A 22,739-nucleotide genomic window follows, 5' to 3' on the forward strand; every position below is an offset into this window, starting at 1 on the left:
AGAATAGAATAGAATAGAATAGAATAGAAGAATTAATAGAATAGAATAGAATATTTATTGTCACTTTAAATGTAAACTAACCACATAAATTAAAAAAAAATTAGTTGCATTCAGTTCTCAAAAGATAACCATTATGCATACATACATACCCACATACATACACATATATGACACAGAAATATCACAGCAGGCAGCATGTTTACACAGCATGTTTTTTCCCTGTTCTCTTTGGGAGGAGCTTTGTGGTAACTGAAGCAGAACATCCAGATACGGTCATAGTTTTGTTCCATATGGTATCAATCTTGTGAACTCTCAGTCTTCCTCTTTCTGATATGTGGGTGGGTGTGGGTTTGGGTGGGTGTGGGTGTGGGTGTGGGTGGGTTTGGGTTTGGGTTTGGGTGGGTGTGGGTGTGGGTGGGTGTGGGTGTGGGTGTGGGTGGGTAGCAGAGGTGGGTCTTCAGCAGGTTCTGACCAGTTCTGGAGAACCGGTAGCGGAAATTTTGAGTAGTTCAGAGAACCGGCAAATCCCACCACCTCTGACTGGAGATTTTACAGTATCCTTCCCCTGCCACGCCCATTTGAAATTAGAGAACAAGATGATAAACAATTTTATAAAATTTGGGATCTATTCTATCAATGGTTAGACAATAAAATATAGTAATGAAATATGTAGACTTTTAGAAAATAATAAATATATAAAGATGTATTCTTTTCTTATTATATCTACAAAATGATTCTAGGATAGATCTGGAATGATAATATGAATTGACATAAAACAAATTAAGTAAAATATGATCGTTTTGTAAAACATGAATGAATAAAAGTATAGTCAAATGATTGATTAATAATGATATTAATGTATTTAATATTTGATTGAAAATACGAGATTATATACAATGTAATTATAATTGAAGACTATGAAATGGAAGCACAAAACAATTTGTAAGCCAACCGGCACACTGTATGTACATATATGGAAGATGACTTGATGTTTTTATGTTTTGTTTGTTTATGTTTGTTTTAAAAACCAATAAAAAATTTTTAAAAAATTTAAATCCCACCCCTGAGTGGTATCACATTAATCTATAAATAATAATGAAAGATATGGCACCAAAACAAATTCTTCGAAGTGCTTATATGTTATGATTTAAGATTCAGAGATTGTTTCAAACTACAGGTGCCAAAGCATAGCTGAAGAAAAAAGTCAAAAGATTTGATTTATAATCTTGTAAAATCATACACGTTTCAGCTTTCTCCAAGTTTAAAATGCAAATGAATCGAAGGGATGAATTTTGTGAGTTGTTACGAAATGAACTAAACTGACTTGATTTGAACCGGCTTAGATTTCTTTGTGGACGCTAAATACATTCCATTTGCTGAGTTGATAGTGTATTATCTCTAACTCTCAGTTTCAAAATATAGCCGGTAAGTTTAGAGTAAATAGAGAGTAATAGAGGGAAATACCCCAGTGGCTTGCTCAGACACGTCTATTTAAAAACAAACAAAAACAGACTTGCAACAAACATTGATAATAGTAATAATGAGGCAGACATGACAACTTTGCTTAACTTGCTGTTGGGAAGTCATGGTGAAACACGGCGAGTGAATGCGATCATCGAGCACAAGAAAAAAAATGAACCACAATCCGATTGCCGTTTCCAGTTTGTGTTTAATTTTACAGAAAGTATTGAGAGGAGCAGGAAGAATTGGCAGGCAGGGAAGATCAATAAAGCACCTGCCTATCTCTATGGTCATTACAGAATTACAGAACCACAGGACCATAGACAGAACCATAGAACGATAGGACCATAGAGTCATGCAACCATGATCCTATGGTCTATATAATCATAGAACCATGGAATCATTGAACCATGGAATCACTGAACCATAGATTCATAGAACCATGGAATCAGAACCATAGAATGATAGGACCTAGAGCCATGGAACGATAGGACCATAGGACCACAGACTAATGGAACCATAGGACCATAGAATCATATAACCATGATCCTATGGTTTATGTAATCATAAGAGCCATGGAACCATAGAATCATAGATACATAGAACCATAGAATCATACAATGATAGGGCCATAGGACCATAGCATCTTAGAACCATGATCTATAAAATCTGGTCTATATTTAATATGGTCTATATAATCATAGAACCATGGAAGCAAACAACCATGCAACCATGGAATCATGGAACCATAGATTCATAGAACCATGGAATCAGAACCGTAGAACAATAGGACCATGCGACTGTAGAATCATAGACTCACAGAACCATAGGACCATAGAATCATAGAATCATGCAACATAGAAGCATACAACCATGCAACCATGGAATTATGGAACCACAGAACCATAGGACCATGGAACCATGTATTCATAGGACCGTGGAACCAAGTATTCATAGAACCATGGAATCATAGAATCATAGAACGATGGGACCATAGGACCATAGAATCATAGACTCAGGGAGCCATAGGACCATAGAATCATAGAACCATGATCCTATTGTCTATATCAAGGGTCTTCAAACTTGGCAAGTTTAAGACTTGTGGACTTCAACTCCCAGAAGCTAACATGACTGGAGGAGGAATTATGGGAGTTGAAGACCACAAGTCTTAAACTTGCCAAATTTGAAGAGCCTTGATATAGACCATAGGATCATGGTTCTATGACTCTATGGTCCTATGGTTCCATGAGTCTATGATTCTATGGTCCTATGGTCCAACTTTGAAGATTCCTGGTCTATATAATCATAGAACCATGGAACCATACAACCATGCAACCATGGAATCATGGAAGCACAGAACCATAGGACCATAGAATCATTGACTCATGGACCCATAGGACCATAGAATCATGGTGGTGATGTTATTCATTCAGAATTTAAAAAAAAAACAGAGTTGGAAATAACAGTGTAACAGAATAACACAGTTGGAAGGGACCTTGGAGGTCTTCTAGTCCGAGTCCCTGCTCAACCAGGGGACCCTGTACCATTCTGGACAAATGAGGGTCCAATATCTTCTTAAAAAACTCCAGTGTTGGTGCACCTACAACTTCTGGAGGCAAGTTGTTGCATTTATTAATTGTTCTATCAGGAAATTTCTCCTTATTTCTAGGTTGCTTCTCTCCTTGATGAGTTTCCATCCCTTGCTCCAGGTCCAGTCTTCAGGTACTGTGGAGAATAGGTTGACCATAGTAGCCCCTCATAGATTGAAATACTGCTTTCCTGTCATCCCTTCTTTTCACTAGATCCTAGATATTTGGTCATGTCTGAGTCTTGATCCTATGGGCCTCTTCACATCTGCTGACCTTTCTCAGAACCCTGATCTTCATAGAATCATAGAACCTAAGGGACTGTGGAGGCCTTCAACATAGGCATATAAATCTGAAGTCCTTATGCTATCCTAGATGAATGGCTATCCAATGTTCAGTAACATTGTCTGAGGAAAGCCAAGACAATCTGTAGACTGCCTGATGTTCAGAACCCAACAGCCTGCATCAACCCCTTGGGGGATAATGGAAGTTGTAGTCCAGCAATCCAGAAAGGCTGATGTAATGGTATCCGGGAATGACCTTAAAGGAAAGGAAACTCAATCAAGCGAAGATGCAAATAAAAGCAGTTCCTGTAGCAGGAATATGAGAGGGGTGTTTGGAAGAAACCCTCCCTAGTTTGTTAGGCTGTAAAGGGGAGGGTGGAGAGATGTAGTTTCATATTTGCAAGATTCGGCTAATGTAATCTTACGATAAAGTAGAATTACCTCATTGTTTGGTTTACCTTGCAAGATCAATCTAATGCCAAAGATCAGTGCTTAAAGATCTTGATCTTGCAAGATGAAAGTAATCTCCCATGGCTGCCGTCCCTTTACAGTCCAAGAAATGAGGGAAGATCCCTTCTCAACTGCTTGCCCTACCCACATTCCAGATACGGCTCCAGATCACTGCATTTCTTTGGCTCACCCTGTTCCAGAAGGTCGTTCCCACACATCATTACAGCTGGTGATTGACAGAAGTATTCTTGCATTGAGGAAGTAGTTAGGAATGCAAGAATGTCTCACAGATTTTTCTCCTGTGCAGTATCGCTCCTCCATTTGGCATTTCTTTAGAATCGTGAAGTTTTCTTGAAAAGGAGAGCAGGAAAGCTGGCACACCAGTTTTGCCTTTCACGGGCTCATTTCTTGGACGTGTGGCCTCCCCAACTAGAAGGAAGGAAGGAAAAAAGGAAGGAAGGAAGGAAGGAAGGAAGGGGAGGAGGTGGAGAAGGAGAAGAAGGAAAAGGAGAAGAAGGAAAAGGAAAAGGAGAAGGAAAAGAAGGAAGAGGAGGGGGAGGGGAGAAGTAGAAGGAGGAGGAGGAGAAGAAAGAGGAGGAGGAGGAGAGGAGGAAGAAGAAGAGGAAGAAAAAGGGGAAGAAAAGGAGGAGGAGGAGGAGGAGGAGGAGGAGGAGGAGGAGGAGGAGGAGGAGGAGGAGGAGGAGGAGGAGGAGGAGGAGGAATAATCTACCAAGGTAGAATCATTAGAACTGTCAAGATAGAGTCAGAAAAGAAGGAGAAGCCAAAACTAGGCACACAATAATAATTTCCTATTGGCCTACGCTGTGTAGTTGCTAAAAATAGCTTTGCGGTTAGCTAATTGTGATTTGATTATCCAATATGTCAACTGAGTCAAATTCAGTTCTCCAAGTCCTGATGTCACTGTAATTTCCTCTTCAGGACAGGCTTACAGTTATCATCTTCTGCCAAAACCTGTCCTACCTTTTCTCAGAACCCCTTTTTCTGTGCGATGAGTTTCTCTTAGAATCCTTTCATTTCATAACCTACTCTGTTTTCCATGGCCTGAACTTCCAAAGGCATTCAAATTCACGCATGCATTTTTCATAAGAGTGTTATGTGTTGATGAGTTAATTCCTGATGAATCCTCATTTTTAAGGCTTTCTCTGGATGGTGGTTTCATTTTTTTTCTTTTTTTTAATTATTATTAACACTTCCTTTAAATCTAAAAATGGCTTTGTTTATTTTTGTTTTCTGTTACACTTTTTTTTTTTGCCTGCTGTGCAAAGAAAAGCATCGAATTGGCTCAACCAAAAACTTACATTATTTAATCCTATTATGAAGGGGGAAAAACCGTTTGTGAGATGGCATGTAGGACCAAGGACTTCCAGTGTTGGAGCATTTACAACTTCTGGAGGCAAGGAGTTCCACTGGTTAATTGTTCTCACTGTCAAGAAATTTCTCCTTAGTTCTAGGTTGCTTCTCTCCTTGATCAGTTTCTATCCGTTGCTTCTTGTCCTGCCTTCTGGTGCTTTGGAAAAATAGCTTGACCCTGCCTGCTTTGTGGCAACTATTGATATATTAAACAGATTGGAAGAGACCTTGTAGGTCATCCAATCCAGCCCCATTGCCCCGAGCAGTAGACCCCATACTATTTCTAACAAATGGCAGCCCAATCTCCTGAAAGCCTCCAGGGATAAAGCACCCACAACTTCCAAAGCTGTTCCATTTGATTGTTCTCACTGTCAGAAAAATTCTCCTTAGCTCTTATTTGAATCTCTCCTTGATCGGTTCCCATCCATTATTCCTTGTCTGGCCTTCTGGTGCTTTGGAAAATAGCTTGACCCCTTCCTCCTCTCTGTGACAGCCTTTCAAACATTGGAAGACTGCTCTCCTGTCTTCCCTGGTCCTTCTCTTCCCTAGACTAGCCAGGCCCAGTTCCTGCAACCGTTCTTCATATGTTTTAGCCTCCGGTCCCCTGATTGTCTTGGTTCCTCTTCTCTGCACTCTTTCTAGAGCCTCGACATCTTTTTTCTTTTCTTTTGTACATATAAACTCTTTACCTGTTACCAGCATCTCCTGCCCTTGGTCACCCCTGTACCTGATGAAGAAACCTTCTGAGAAAGAGGAGGAAAAATTTTGGTTTTTGTTTTGGTGGCAGGCAAAGAAAGTATTAGCTAACCATGCAATTTGAATGCCTGTTCCTAAAAGATTCGCTTCCTCTTTTCCTCCTCGTCACTCTCTCTCTCTCTCTCTGTCTCTCTCTGAAGAAAAGACGACTGGTTTGTTTCAACTGGCAGCATCCAAGTTTCGGTTTATGGCACAAGCGGAGACGTTGCATCACTAGGGGAAGTCTAAAACAAGCTGCAACGGGTGGAGCCCTCAGCGGGTTAGTGGAGGGTCAAGAACCCCATGGGGGGCAGGGGGGTTGAATCACAGTCTGATTGAATCCCCCACAGATGCCTCCAGATAAGGGGAAGGTCTGCTACTCCCCTCCAAAACCTGGGAAAGATTTTAGGGGAAATGAAAGCTGAGTCTTTTCTCCTGAGATTTCGGTGTTTTCCTCTTGACTTTTATCTTTTTTCCGGATAACTCAACCTCTCTTTCTTTACTTGGCCTTCCTTGCTAATCTTGCTTTTCCTCGCCCGTCTAGTGATGTCGATCCACAACCCACAGCCCGAAATGTCTGTTGCTGAGAGAGACGTTGAGTTCAGAGGTGGGTATTCAGCTGGTTCTGACCAGTTCGGGAGAACCGGTAGCAGAAATTTTGAGTAGTTTGGAGAACCGGCAAATCCCACCCTCTGACTGGCCCTGTCCCCATCTATTCTCCGCCTCCCATTGAGTCCCAGCTGATCAGCTGGGTCTTCTTTGGTTGCCCTGCACAGGAGAACGGAGCTGGAAAGCAGGTTAGTTGGCTGGGGGAGGGAACAGGGATTTGGCAGTATCCTCTCACCAAGCCACGCCCACCAAGCCACACCTACAGAACTGATGGTAAAAAAAAATTTGAATCCCACCACTGGTTGGGTTAAGTCTCTTCCTAGTCTTATTCTGTGATCTGAGAATACTATGAACTGCCCTCCTTATTGGCTCGTGAGGTTTTTGATTTTCCCAGGCGAAGGCAACCTCTGCCTGAATCAAGCAACCTTTTCTTTTATCCTATCTTCCTAAATTCCCACACGTTTGTTGCAAAAGAGGGATCCATCTGACACAAAATTAGACACCGGGGGTGATGCCAGCAGATAGAGGAAGTGGCAATGGTACAGAAGTGTTTTTAACTTCTGCTTTCTTCTAACAGGTCCTTTCAAGCACCCAATACACCCTCCAGCGTTAAATTCCCAGTGTTTTCCCATCTAAAAGCCAACCAAACCAGATACCGTTCTTTGCAGAGACAAAGAAAGTTTTTTTTTTTCCCCTTGAGAGAAACTCAAATCTGCAGGGAACACATCCACGTAAGTTTCCCAACAGCATCATGGAAACAACATGTCGTTTCTTTCTTCTGGAGTATCTTTTCCCCAAAAAAACCCAGTCTTGAGTAGGAGTTGGGTATGTCTAGTTTCATGAAAAGAAGAACTAAGGGTGACATTATAGCAGTCTTCCTATATTTGAGGGGCTGCCCCAAAGAAGAGGGGGTCAAGCTATTCTCCAAAGCACCTGAGGGCAGGACAAGAAGCAACGGGTGGAAACTATGAAGGAGAGAAGCAACCTAGAACTAAGGAGAAATTTCCTGATTGTGAGAACAATTAATCAGTGCCTCCAGAAGTTGGGAATGGTCCACCACTGGAAGTTTTTAAAAAGATGTTGAATAACCATTTGTCTACAGTGGTGTAGAGTTTCCTGCCTAGGCAGGGGGTTAGACTAGAAGACCTCCAAGGTCCCTTACAACTCTGTTATTCTATTATATTCTATACCACAATATAAAAATGATGTAGAGACTCTGGAAAGAGTGCAGAGAAAGGCAACGATTAAGGGGCTGGAGGCTGAAACATCTGAAGAACGATGGCAGGAATTGGCTAGGTCTAGTCTAGTACGAAGAAGGACTAGGCGAGACACAATAGTACTGTTTCAATAGCTGAGGGGCTCCTACGAAGAAGAGGAGGTCAACTTATTTTCCAAAGCACCAGAAGACAAGATAAGAAACAATGGATGGAAACGAACCAAGGAGAGAACCATGGTGGAACTAAGGAGAAATGTCCTTTTAGTGAGAACCGTCAACCAGTGGAACAGCTTGCCTTCAGAAGATGTGGTGGTTTCATCACTGGAGGCTTTCCAAAAAGAGATTGGGCAACCATTTGTCTGGAATGGTATACGGTCTCCTGGTTGAGCGGGGGATTGGGTTAGAAGGCCATCAAGATCCCTTCCAACTCTTATTCTGTAATCTAATATGAAAATATTTCCTCTGATCTTTTCCCCCATCAGATCGATCCACTGCGTAATTTGTTCCAAGTTTTCACATCAAAGAAAAAAAGGCCCTTTCCCTATTGGGTCCTGCCTTGAGTGGAGGCCCGGTCTAGAAGACCTCTGAGGTCCCCTCCAGCCAGTATGATTCTATGTTCCTCCTCACTTCTTCGAGGTGCAGTTTCCTGCAGGAGCTTGTAAATAGGTTTTCTTTCCTCCTCGGCAACTTTGCATAGCACAAAGAGATGTTATCTCCTCTAACTAAGGCTAAGAAGGATCTCGGACTGAAGAATCATAAACCACCCACGCAAAATTACTCAGTACAACCTGAGAAAGGAGTGGCTGGCTACCTGCCATCCTTCAGTTACCGGATCTGGTTTCTCTTCCGATGATACAGGACATTTATTTATTTTTGCCCTGAATTGACTTTCACTATTCAGTGCCTTTCTTTGTTTCTCAATCCATTTGAGCTGGCTCGCTAATGCAGCTACTGTACAGCTAGCTATTCGTTTAGGGACCATTTGCAGTTAGAGTTTAGAGTTTGTAGCAATAGCCCTTAGACTTATATACCGCTTCACAGTGCTTTTACAGCCCTTCCTAAGCGGTTTACAGAGTCAGCCTCTTGCCCGCAATGATCTGGGTTCTGCATTCTAACCACCATACCAAGGAAGGAAGGAAGGAAGGAAGGAAGGAAGGAAGGAAGGAAGGAAGGAAGGAAGGAAGGAAGGAAGGAAGGAAGGAGAAAAGGGAGGGAGGTAAGGAAAGGAAGGAATAACAATAGCACTTAGACTTGTATACCGCTTCACAGTGCTTCACAGCCCTCTCTAAGCAGTTTACAGAGTCAGCCACTTGTCCTCCCAACAATCTGGGTCCTCATTTTACCCACTTGGGAAGGATGGAAGGCTGAGTCAAGCTTGAGCCTGGTGGGATTTGAACCATTGGCCATGGGCAGAGTTTGTATCCAGTGCTGCACTCTAACCACTGCATCACCAAGGGAAGGAAGGAAGGGAGGAAGGAAGGAAGGAAGGAAGGAAGGAAGGAAGGAAGGAAGGAAGGAAGGAAGGAAGGAAGGAAGGAAGGAAGAAAAGAGAAATCGCTTTCTGTTGGCAACTCTAAAAAGACCATAGAAATATTTTATGAGTTGACAGCAACTTTGGGACATCTTCTGGAACAGCAAAGGAGATTCTGAGATTTTTCTTGTCTTTGGCCAAATCAATCTACAACTGTGGCAAGAGAGGTTGTATAGCGGGGTCAAAACTCACTTAGCAACATCAATTTTGGGCTCGACTGTGGTTGTAAGTCGAGGATCACCTGTCTGCTCAAAAACATCAATGGGTGCCCTCAAAGTCACCTGACATTTACGTCGATTTTAAAGAAGCTTTGTTTCGAGGCCTGTTCTCTGTCCCGCTTTATGAGCTAATCACAGTTCTCCTAATCAAACTGCTTGCTTTCTGGGAGCTGAACAAACAGATTATATCATACTTTCTCTCAAGTCAATTCCAATGGCCAGAAGTTGTCTTGAACTCGTTCCAAAGAACCACAAAATCTTGTACTGCGGTCCACAAAACAATATAAAGTTCACATGCCAGGTGTTTGCTTTTTTCCACTTCCCTTCCGGCCCTGAGCTTTGAACATGTTCTGCTAAAACCAACTAACACATCTAAAAGGAGGGACACAACACGAGGAATAATAAACTGTTCACAGTTTGCACTGAACCATCCCCTAACTAATTCTCGGTAATCCTCGACTTACAACTGCAACACAGCCTGACCTTCTTGCTGCTAAGCAAGACATTGGTGAATTTTGCCCCGTTTCACGATGATATTTCTTTATGCTCAAAAATGAAAGGACATTTTAATTTCCACAATGGACATTAAAAGCCTGCCAAAGTTGATGGAGTTAGCAGATTGGCTGCTTCAGTGCCGTTGTAATTTCAAACGGTCACTAAACGGACTGCGGTAATTGGTATTTAGGGTAGCCTTTTGCAAGCAAAGAAGCTTTTTGTATTTTTGTACAGGCAATCCTTAACTGACAATAGTTCCTTTAGTGACCATTCAAAGGCACTGAAAAAAGTCACTTATGACCATTTTTCACAGTTATGACTATTGCAGCATCCCCACTGTCATGACAGGCCAGGCGAGGAGAAGCGCCCCTTCATATGAGTGATGTTGAGTTGGCCGCACCCACCCAGTCACATGACCACCAAGCCACGCCCACCAACTAAGCCACGCCCACAGAACCGTTTTTGAAAATATTGAATCGCACCCCTGGTTCATGGGTAGTGTATGATGTGCTTGAAGTGCCCAAATCTGCCCACATTGTTGTCAATAACAGTAAAGTGTTTAGTCCATTTTACTATTATTACCCACAGATTTAAAAAGTATTGCAACTTCACATGTGTGAGGCAGTTGTGCAAAGCTACTTCTTGTCATGTGATTTCTCTGGTTGACATTCTGACTCAGCCATTATCCAGTACTGACTGTTAAAATAGAAAAGCCGATGTCAGCTCCCTGTTTAAAAATAACTGCTGTTACAGTTATGCAATCTTCTTCTTATACTTTCAACAACACCCTTGATAAGAGAAAGAAAGAAAGAAAGAAAGAAAGAAAGAAAGAAAGAAAGAAAGAAAGAAAGAAAGAAAGAAAGAAGGAAGGAAGGAAGGAAAAAGAAAGGAAAGAGAGAGGAGAGAGAGAGAAAGAAAGAAAGAAAGAAAGAAAGAAAGAAAGAAAGAAAGAAAGAAAGAAAGAAAGAAAGAAAGAAAGAAAGAAAGAAAAAGGCAGGGAGAGAGGAAGGGAAGATACCAAATAGAAAAATGTAAGAAATACAGCATGCAAATCACTGAAGGGAAGGGTGTACAATTCAAATCAGGAGTCTCACACTCAACGTCTAGGGAGATTCTCAACCATCCAGTCATGGTTGTCCCAAAGTTGCTTTTTCAAGAGGCAGCTAGACTTTTGGGGTGGGGGTGGGGCATGGATTCGTTGAAAGTGTTTCGCTTCTCATCCCAGAAGCTGCTTTGGTTCTCATCCTAGAAGAAGCTTCTTGGATGAGAAGCGAGATGTCTTCAAAGAAAAACCAGAATGTCAAGCCGGAAATTGTCATAAGTGTAGCCATTTTTAGTTTGTCTTAGTATATATATATTCTTTTTCTTATTTTCCCTGTGGTAGTCATGGGGGGGAAAGTTGCGGGCTTGACATATTCCTAAGGTGGGAGGAGTGGAGATAAAGAGGGTTGTTTTGGCTATGTGATTCTTCTTCCCGTGGGAAACGAGCTGTCCGTGCTTGGACCCCTTAAGGTGGAGATTTATGACGTCAAGCAACGTTGCAATACTTCTATTGGAGAATGTGACTTTTGGGGGGGTTGTTTCTAACTTCTAATATTGTGGGGTAGTTCTGGGTTGGGTCAGATCCAGAATTACCATCGACTTTGCCAATTTGATATGTATGTATGTATGTATGTATGTATGTATGTATGTATGTATGTATGTATAACTCCAACCCCAGCAATCAGCAAGAGAGGGTTTCTTTTCATTTCCAAAGAAGGTGAAGTCAAACTAACTCCTTGATGGGAAAGTTTCAGCCCGCCTTGCCCAGTGCCAATCCTTAGGTAGGCTGTTTCTGTTTTTGTTGGCCCTCTTTTCCAGGAACTGACTTTTTTTTCCCAGGAAACAAGCCAAATCCGAACACTTTCTACACATCATGAGGCTGACCTTGGACAGGGCCAGAAAAACTAGAACTAGAACTAGAAGAACGGCTCAACAACAGACAATCATTTGTCTGAAATCGTATAGGGTTTCCTGCCTGAGCAAGGGGTTGGACTAGAAGACCTCCAAGGTCCCTTGCAACTCTCTTCTCTTCTCTTCTCTTCTCTTCTCTTCTCTTCTCTTCTCTTCTCTTCTCTTCTCTTTTCTTCTCTTCTATACCATTCTATTCTACATTTTCTATTCTATTCTTTATTTTTTATTTATTTATTATTATTATTTATTTTTACTCTACACTATATTCGAACTTCAGCTGCCTCAGGCACAAGTTGGGGAAATTAAATGAAGACAATGGAGAAGAAATGCTCAACCACGGGCAGCCATTTGTCTGAAATCGTATAGGGTTCCTTGCCTGAGGAGGGGGTTGGACTAGAACACCTCCAAGGCCCCTTCCCTGTAGTAGCAATAGAGATCCTGTAGAGGGGGCAGACCGTGCCTAATACCTACCTGGGCCTCTTTGCATGATCTCACTCCCTGTCCCAGGCTGGCAAGTCCCGGACTGGTGCAATGATCTCGCCTGGTAAGATCATCACTATTTTTAAAGATAAATGAGGGGATTCACCAATCCTAATGCTGTATCTGTTATTGCCTTTTGCTACTTGTAGAAAACCATCTCAAAGGAATAAACACTACATGATTAGTCAGACATCTTGGCACCCTGCACAATGACTAATTTTCGAACCCCATCACTTTCCAACCCTGTTATTCTATTCCATTCCATTCTACATTCTCTGTTCTATTCTATTCTATTCTATTTCACTCCAATATTTCTATTCTATTCTATTCTATTCTACTCTACTCTACTCTACTCTACTCTACTCTACTCTACTCTACTCTACTCTACTCTACTCTACTCTACTCTATTCTATCCAATCCTCTCCTCTCCTCTCCTATTTTATTTTATTCAATTCAATTTTGTTTTATTCTGTTCTATTCTTTATTCTATTCTATCCCTATTCTACTCTACTCTATTCCTTAATCTATCCCGCTCCATTCTGTTCTAACTTCAGCCACCTCAGTCACAAGCTGGGGACGAGATGAAGACAAGGTAGAAGAAAAGGCCTTGCAAGGCCACATTTGAGCTAGGGAAAGAGGATGCATCCAAAATGAATCTCATCTTCTGGATTACAAGGAACTATAAAACTAAAGGGCAATGAAAGAGCACTTGTAAACATTCTTTATTATTTCCTTTTTTTCCTCCTTATTGAGTCCTGGGGCCCTTCCTGCCACCCACCTTTGAGTGAAGAGAAAACATGACATAACCTCAAAGATTGGTTTTTTTTTCCCCTCGTTCCTGTTGCTGATGCTTTTCATGCTTCTAGTCCTAATTACTCCTCTCTCCCGATCTCCCTTCCGGTTCTCTTAGATTTGGCAAGGTTGCTAGGGTAATGTTGAAATGAGAGGGAAATCACTATTCTCACAGAATAACAGAGCTTGGAGCTGAAAAAAGCTTCTCGGATGAGAAGCGAAACGTCTTCGAAAAAAAACCAGAAAGTCCAGCTGCCTCTTGAAAAAAAAGCACCTTTGGGACCACCATGACCTGGAGGACTGAGAATCTTCATAGACAATTAGTCACGGCTCTCTACAAGAATCTGTCCAACTAACGGTCAAGGGATATGAGCAGGAGATAAGTGAGGCTTTCAAGGTGGGCTGGACTTCGATCTCTTGTGGCCACACAGGGACTCATGGCTTATGACATGTTTGACCTCCCCCTCCGCTTCACCCTGGTCATCTCATTGTATGAGTTGGATGGGACTTTGGGGGTAACAGATAACAGATAATCAGAGTTGGAAGGGACCTTGTAGGTCATCTAGTCCAACCCCCTTCCCAAGCGTTGTATGTTTTACCCTCCAGTCCCCTCATCATCCTGGTTGTTCTTCTCTGCACTTTTTCTAGAGTCTCAACATCCTTTTTATAGTGTGGTGACCAAAAGTGGATGTAGTAGTCTCTAAGTTTGGTCTTACTAAGGCTTTATAGAGTGGTATTAGTACTTCCCTTGATCCTGATTGTATCCCTCTGTTAATACAATTTAGGATAGTCGTTTCTGGCTCTAGTGGGCACTGCTCATCTCTGTTACAAAGCCGAAGAGCCAGCGCTGTCCAAAGACGTCTCCGCGGTCATGTGGATGGCATGATTAAATGCCGAAGGTGCACGGAACGCTGTTACCTTCCCACCAAAGGGGTTCCTATTTTTCTACTTGCATTTTTTTTTACGTGCTTTCAAACTGTTCGGTTGGCAGAAGCTAGGACAAGGAACAGGAGCTCACTCCGTTCTGCGGTGCTAGGGATTCAAACCGCCAAACTGCCAACCTTTCTGATCGACAAGCTCAGCGTCTTAGCCACTGAGCCACTGCGTTTATAGAGGAGATCATTTCTGATCTATAGGGGGGAAAAAAATCCTCTGATCTATAGAGAATATCAGCTTTGATCTATGCAAAGTAGTTCATCTCGGCTCTATTCTGAAGTCAGTGAAACTATTGTGACATAATTCTTAGTGGCAATTATTTTTACCTCCCGTCATCGCCAAGATCAATCCAAGCAATATTTCCCCGTGAAACTGCTAAGAAGGGTAGCTTTCTGCTGTTTTTTTTCATGACAGTTCCTGCAGGAAGAATTAGTCAAGCATCGGGTGATGTTCTTTCATTTCCTATGGAGCTTCCTCCTACCCGTGAACTTGAACGCTGATGCTGCTATTTCACCCTCACTGGGTAAGCAAAGAGAATATTTTCTCTTAGGAGTTTTGCAATTCCACCTGAGGCTAGGGTTCATGTAGCACACGCAGCTGTGGTTTCTGAAGCATTTGGGGGATTTGGAATAATCCAAAATGTCAGTTCAAACCTACCTTCTCTGTTAACAGAGGGCCTCTGTGATGGGTCAGCTCCCATCCTCTTTACTTCGGAGATAGGCTGGCTCCTTAAAAAAAGTTTCTAAGAGTTTTAATGTTTCAAATGGTAAGAGGAGAATTGTGCAGCATTCTCGGGCAGTAGAACAGTGTATGAACCCCAATAAATAAATGAATGACTAGAGAAATATTGGGGGCCTACAGACTGTGTTATAATAGGAGCTTTGAGTTCAATGTTCCTCGGTAAATGGAGATCTCGCTTGATTGGCAGTAGCTGTTAGGTCCTAAGCAAAGTGAGGTTCCCCATAAAAAGGTAATGAATGGGTCAGGCAGGTCCTCATGAGAGCATGGAAGAGATAAGGAAGCAAAAAGGGTTCTGGGGAACTATTATGGAACAATGGTAGCTGAGGTCAGAGCATTGATTCATTGATTAGAGCTCACCCTGATGACGAATGAGAAATACCCTAGTCAGAGATTTGAAAAAAGAGGCCTACGCATCGAGGACCATGCAACCCCAGGAGGCAGGAAACAGGTGCCGTCATTTATGGATGCAGGAAAAGAGTTTTAAGCATTTCTGATACTTATAATTTGCTGTAGAGCAGGAGAGAGGGAGAGAGAAAGATGATAGATAGATAGATAGATAGATAGATAGATAGATAGATAGATAATGATAAATAGAAAGATGATGGAGATAGAGAGAGATAAAGATAGAGAAACAGATGATAGACAGACAGACAGACAAATAGATGATAATAGATTGATAGATGATAAATAGAAAAATGATAGAGATAGATAGATAGATGATAGATAGATAGATAGATAGATAGATAGATAGATAGATAGATAGATGATAAATAGAAAGATGATGGAGATAGAGAGATAGATAAAGATAGAGAGATAGATGATAGATGACAGACAGACAAATAGATGATAATAGATTGATAGATGATAATAGAAAGATGATAGAGATAAATAGATAACAGGCAGATACTTAGATAATAAATGATAATAGATTATGATAGAGGTGATGATAGATAGATAGATAGATAGATAGATAGATAGATAGATAGATCAAGATGTTATTGATAGCTATTGAATAAAAATATTATAAAGAAACATGCTTTTCAACCCAACAGCCAAAGCTATGGGAAGTATGGTTGCATACATTGTGAAAGAGTTTGTGGAAAGCTCTACAATTCCCCAAAGGACAAACTGCAGATCCTCCCTGTCAGCACCGTGGTCATCCTGAGTGACTCAAGTGGACGTGAAAAGTCATTTGGGTGAAAGCGATTCACGCAATGGTTTTTTTTTCTACAGAAGTTGCATGAGAAGGAAAGCTTGGCCGGGGCGAGCGAGCATGACAAAAGGGGGAAAGAGGGGAGGAGTGGGGGAAGGAAAGTCATCGCTTTTTCCCCCCACCTCTGGTCGGATTTCCCACCCATCCCCTTCCTGTCCCCTGCCCCTTGAACAGAAGAGGCTGTCAAACAACTCCGTGAGCGGTCCAGCAGCTTGCCAGCTTGACATCAATTCAAGCTTGTGCGGAGATGGATGGCTTGTGGTTTTATTTCCCCGATCAGTGTCATAAACCACATTTATCCAAGATTCTTTCCTATTGAACTCGGGAGGATTCATTTGGAAGGGGGTGGCGGTAGACATTTCTAGCACTGTTCTGCTAAGCCCTCCCCCAAAAGCCTTTTATCTCAAGAGGATCACGTTGAATTACACACACGAGTCCGCGTTTCCAATGTCAAGGTCTCAGTTTCCTTCGCCAAATTGATGTTGCCGCCTATCCAAACTTCCTGCGTGTGACTCAGCATTCTCTTCCAGGCAAGAATTGGCTCACCAAACCTATGACTTTTTTGTTTTTGTGCCCAGAAAATACATCAGCCTATTGTGTGTGTGTGTGTGTGTGTGTGTGTGTGTTTCCCCACCCCACCCCCCAAACAAAAATAGCACTTTTATGTTGGAAACAGTTACTTGCAATTGACTTTGTGTTCTTGCGGCACGCCTTCCAAAACAGTGGCATGGGTTTTGTTTAGTTTACTTTAATGTCATCGCACCTCGTACAACGAAATCAAACACCATCTTCAGTGCGCCCCATGACCATGAAAATAAACACAAACACACATATCCTTCACACTCCACACATTGAATGGAAAACCCCTGACACTGCGCTATACAGCAGAATTCAAAAGAGCCCAGGGATAGAAGCTGTTTTTCAGCCTGTTTGTCCTTGTTTTTAATTATTCTGTGCCGTCTGCCGGATAGTAATAGTTCAAAAAAAAAAAGGGTGCCCAGGATGAGATGGATCTTTGAGAATGTTTTGAACTTCCTTAAGGCAGCGGGAGCTATAAAGCTCTTCCAAAGAGGGGAGAAGGCAATCCATGATCCTCTGGGCAATGACGTTAACCCTCTGGAACGCTGCCCTATCTGCCCCTGTGCAATTGGCAAACCATACACAGTGTGCAGTAAGTTAAGATACTCTCTATGGTGCAGCGGTAGAAGGTCACCAGCAGTTTTTCATTCCGTTGATGTTTTCTGAGAAGTCTCAGGTAGTCTAATCTCTGCTGGGCCCTTTTGACCAGGGCTGCAATGTGAGCAGCCCCAGGTCAGGTCTTCTTTTAGGGTAACACCCAAAAACTTAAACCTGGCCACTTTCTCCACTTGGTCTCCATTGATAAGCAAGGGCTGGATGTCTGATCTGTTCCTTCTATAGTCCACTATAGAAGGTCCACTATAGTCCACTATCCTTGGTCTTATTGGTGTTGAGGACCAAGTTATTATCTCCACACCACGAAAGCAACTGGTCCATCTCATCTTGGTAGGCAGACTTATCCCCCGCCCCACCCCAGAGATGAGTTCCATCACTGTCATATCATAGCAATAGTATTTACGAGCGTGAGTAGGAATGCAGTCATTCACATAAAGAGTATAGAGTAAGGGACTCAATACGCAACCCTGTGGTGTACTGGTGTTAAGAATAAGGGCTGAAGAGGTATGATTACCTAATCTGACCCTCTGTGAGCGGCCAAACAGGAAATCCATAATCCAAAGGCAGATTGAATTAGAAAGCCCAAGGTCCAGAAGTTTAGACACTAGTCTAGGTGGAAGAATTGTGTTAAACGCAGAACTAAAATCCACAAAAAGCATCCTCACATATCCCCCGTGCTGTTCTAGATGAGTCAGAGCATGATGATAAGAGTGAGTGCCACTGGTCTGTAATCGTTGAGGTTACCGATAGAGAACTTCTTTGGCAGCGGAACAATGGTGGAAGTCTTCAAACAAGATGGAATAGTGGACTAGGATAAAGACCGATTGAAGATCCTGGTAAAGACTCCAGCCAACTGATCAGCACAGTCTTTAAACACTCGGCCAGAGATACCATCAGGACCGGCAACCTTTTTAGGGTCCACAGCCCTCAGAATGCACCTCACCTCCTGTTCCTCCACAATGGGATGGCGGCTAAAATTGGCTGGGGGTCGTATTTTCCCTTGCTCTGCCCATCCGGACTTTGCCTTTCCCCGGTTTCTTCCACAGCCAACGGAGCCACATTCCCACTCCCTGTCAGCTGCTCAACCTCTCCCTCCGAATCAGATTCTGACATGAGCATGACACTCTCATCTCCAAAGAGTTTTTACCTTACTTTGCATTCCTCGTGCAATTATTTTCTCCGTACAATATATAAGAATGCAATAGAGGCATTAACTTACATACCTTCAGCCTTCCTAACCTGGAGAAACTCGGCTACATGCTCCTTCATTTCTCCACCCATCTAAGACACCCAAGTTGAGGGACACCACCAGCTTAGGGCTGTGTGCTTCATTGCTTTTGGTTTTTCCCCTTATTATTTACTTATTTTTCCAAGAATGAAAAGGCCATCCAATTTCAAATACTTATCACTCCAAACAGTCTATACAGCACTAAGTCACTATCAATGATGACTGAATAGATGGAACACTAGCTTAAGATCCTGGTTAATCACTACCCCCACCTCAAAGAACCTGGCTGGTCCTGTTTAGAGTGTCTTTCTGTCTCCCCACCTCCCCGCACCCATTTCCCAGGAGAAAAATACTCATCAACATTCAGTAGCTGATTCAGTTCCCAAGTATTACCTAGTAAAGCAGTTACCACCAGAAGAAAAATATGGAGGAATTGTTCAGTCTATATCCACACCCTTCCCAATTTAAAAAAAAAAGTGAGACTTTTAGTCATAGGTCAGTTCACTTGAAATCGATTACTGCTTATTGTTTTTACTTGCAGGAAAACAACTGTGATGCTTCACCAATGCCCTATGGAGGATTTGGCAATACAAATTATAGCAGAATGTAACCTGAGGAGGAGGAGGAGGAGGAGGAGGAGGAGGAGGAGGAGGAGGAGGAGGAGGAGAAGAAGAAGAAGAAGAAGAAGAAGAAGAAGAAGAAGAAGAAGAAGAAGAAGAAGAAGAAGAAGAAGAAGAAGAAGAAGAAGAAGAAGAAGAAGAAGAAGAAAGCTACTTTTTTAAAAAAAAAAAGACACAAAATTTTACTCTCAGAGTAACTCACAGTGAGTTACCTTCTCACAGTTGCTCTCACAGTAACTGTGTGAGGGACTTAGAAATCCCTTAAACATGAACCACCCATGTGCAGCAGCAGCCAAAAAAGCTTAATATAATCCTTGGTTGTATAAGCAGAGGCATAGAATCAAAACTGGGTGAAGTATTAATATACCGCTTTATAAAGCCTTAGTAAGGCCACACCTAGAACACTGCATGCGGTTTTGGTCACCACATTGGAAAAAAAGATGTTGAGATTTTAGTATTCTCCAAGACTATAAAATAGGCAACTCGGCTCAACATAATATATTGTACAATTGAAACCACTTGATGACCAGATGTTGATTTTTTTTTAAAAAAAATTCTTTTGCTTTCTCTTCGGTAGTGTTTTTGTTTTAATGGTTACAACCCACAGAGTTCCAGCCACATCATGGCCAAATGTAACCCACAACTCTAACCGATTGACCTGTTGGTCTACTTCCTTGAACCAATCCAGCCACTGACTCTCCTCTTACTGGCATATCTGGGCAGCTAAATTAAGCACATGTAAATGGAAATTGAAAAATAAAACAAACCTCATTGGAATGTGCATATTTTGGCTTGAAAAATGTGTGTGTTACAGTCAAGCACAAAGTATCTGAAAAATGCAACTTCCAGTTAGGATTCATGGTGAATTAGATCATTCTCCCGTGGGAATAGAGGTGGCAGTCTGGTGAGAATCGTGGCTAGATGGAATTTTTAACCAGCAAAGTTTCTCTGGATAATGAAGGGTATGTGAGATTAGCCACAGCTATTTTCCATGAATAAACTGTAGGCTTTCTGCACTGAGCTCTTGAATTCAGTGGCTGAAAATCGGGGAATTTCCAAACGCTGCACAATCACAATGTACCCTTTATTGAAATAAAATATAACTCGCGATCACCGTCTCTACGGGACGGTTTAGGTCCGTTTGGACCGGCCAGGGGCGAAGATATCGGAGGCAATCTTGGAGCTCGATTGCAAACCGTACGGTTGCAACGCCAGCTCCTCCCCTCTTAATTGCTTTCAACTCTTAAAAACCTTAAGATGATTGGGTTTTTTGTTTTTTTTTAATGAACAGCAAAAAGGCGGTGTGAAAACATTGATTTGGGAAAGCTACGAACGGTTTTAGAATTAAAATGATCATTAAAAAACCAAGTATTCAAAATACACAACTTTTTTTCTTTAATGATTCAGAACAATGTGGCTCGGTTGAGGAGAACAGAGGCTTCCTGCAAACATTGGCATACTTTGGGATCATTCGAGGCTAAAAACACGACCTCACATCACATTAAACCACTGTTTGCTGGTTCATGGTTTAGTGTATCGTACAGTGCAGTGGTGGGATTAAACATTTTTTACTATCAGTTCTGTGGGTGTGGCTTGGTGGGCATGGCAGGTGAAGGGTACTGTAAAACGTCCTGTTCTGGAAATCCAGCCAATTGAGGCTAATTCAATTGAGCTGGCTACAGTAGCATAGATAAGAGGTCGGTGTGATGCCTACAGACCTGATTATATAGGAGTTTTTGGGCGGAGGAGAAATGAGCTGAAAGCAAGCACAACTACAGGACGTAGAAATCCACTGCGCGTTCCATGGGACTTAAAACCAGTGAGACAGCTCAAGAATGGTTGCAGGTCTTGGATATGTCTAGTTTAACGAAAGGAAGGACTAAGGGGGTGACATGATAGCAGTCTTCCAGTATTTGAGGGGCTGCCACGAAGAAGGGTGGGGGGGTCAAGCTATTGTCCAAAGCACTAAAAGGCAGGATAAGAAGCAATGGATGGAAACTAATCAAGGAGAGAAGCAACCTAGAACTAAGAAGAAATTTCTTTACAGTCAGCATTTTTATTGTATCATAAAGTATTCTAACATACAAAGTAAATAGAAAAGCATTCGTGGGGAGGAAAAGAGAAGTGAGGAAAGATTAAAAGAAAAAAGAAAAAAGAACCATTGGCTTCCAACTCTCTCTGTTACAGTAAAATAAGACATTGCGTGACATCAAATCACAGCTTTTTGCTTTTTGCGTAATGATATGAACCAGCCATGCTTCTAAAGAACTATCAGTCAGATCAGTCGGAGTTTCATTCAGAGATTGGACTGCCATTTGTCAGAAATGGTGTTGGGTCTCCTGCTTGGGTGGGGGGGTTTGGACTAGATGACCTACAAGGTCTCTTCCAACTCTGATTATCTGTTATTTAATCTTCTCCACATCAAGCACAAAACTCAGAAGCAGTCTCCACGGGGAAACAAAAATACCGATGTCCTTTTCTTTAATCAAAATAGTCGATTTTGCCGTTTTAGTCAACTCCATCAACTCCTGCAACTCTTCGTCCGTGGTAGGAATCGAAGTGCCTTTCCATTGTTGTGCATGCAATAGAACTCGGGAGAAATTTCTCGACCGAACGATTCCTCAGTGGAACGACTTGCCTTCAGAAGCTGTGAATGCTCCAACACTGGAAGTTTTTAAGAAGAGATTGGACACCTATTTGTGTAGGGTTTTCCTGCCTTCCAAGGCCCCCTTCCAACTCTTGTTAATACGTCCCGTTATTCTGTTGTACGTTTAGATCCCTGCTGATGCCAGTGGCAACAGTGGCCACCCAATTTCAGGGCTGTAGACTCAGAAAGAAGTCCCGTGAAATTCACCGAGATTTAATTAACATCTGTTTGTACTGAACCGCAGGCTGCAGGGATGTTTCTCCCCCTCTCTTTGCTACCACTCCTAGAACTTTGTGCAGAAGAGTGGGAGGGGAAGGGATATATTTGTGTTTGCGTTAAGTCATTCAAAATCATTCAGCTGCGTCATCCCACGTCTTGTCGCTGCGAAACCAACTCTAGGTGCCAGCAGCGTCTAGATCAGGTTCTGCAAAATTCCTCGCGGGTGCCTTTGAAGAACAAATTGGCCTTCCTCTTGTTCTCTCCCTGCGATGCCCATAGGGGCTAGGCTCACCCCAAGGGCATGGAATTCGGGTCTGGAGAACCTCAGGGAGCCTCCCCAAATCAGAGTTTGGCAGTTTGAATCCTCAGTGCCGCAAAAGAGTGAGCTCCCGTTCCTTGTCCCAGCTTCTGCCAACCTAGCAGTTCGAAAGCATGTAAATTAAATTTCTCCTTGTTCAGTTTCCATCTATTATTCCTTGTCTGGCCTACAGGCACTTTAGAAAATAGCTTGACCCCTTCCTCCTCTCTGTGGCAGCCCCTCAAATATTGGAAGATTGCTATTATGTCTCCCCTGGTCCTTTTCTTCACTAGACTAGTCAAGCCTGCAACCGTTCTTCATATGTTTTAGTCCACAGTCCCCTAATCATCCTGGTTGCTCTTTTCTGTACTTTTTCTAGAGTCTCAACCTCTTTTTTATAGTGTGGTGAACAAAACTGGATGCAGTACTCTAGTTGTGGTCTTACTAAGGATTTATAGAGTG

Source organism: Pseudonaja textilis, chromosome 17 (assembly GCF_049901715.1).
Source record: "Pseudonaja textilis isolate UNSWEBS1 chromosome 17, rPseTex1.2, whole genome shotgun sequence".
Taxonomy (NCBI): domain Eukaryota; kingdom Metazoa; phylum Chordata; class Lepidosauria; order Squamata; family Elapidae; genus Pseudonaja; species Pseudonaja textilis.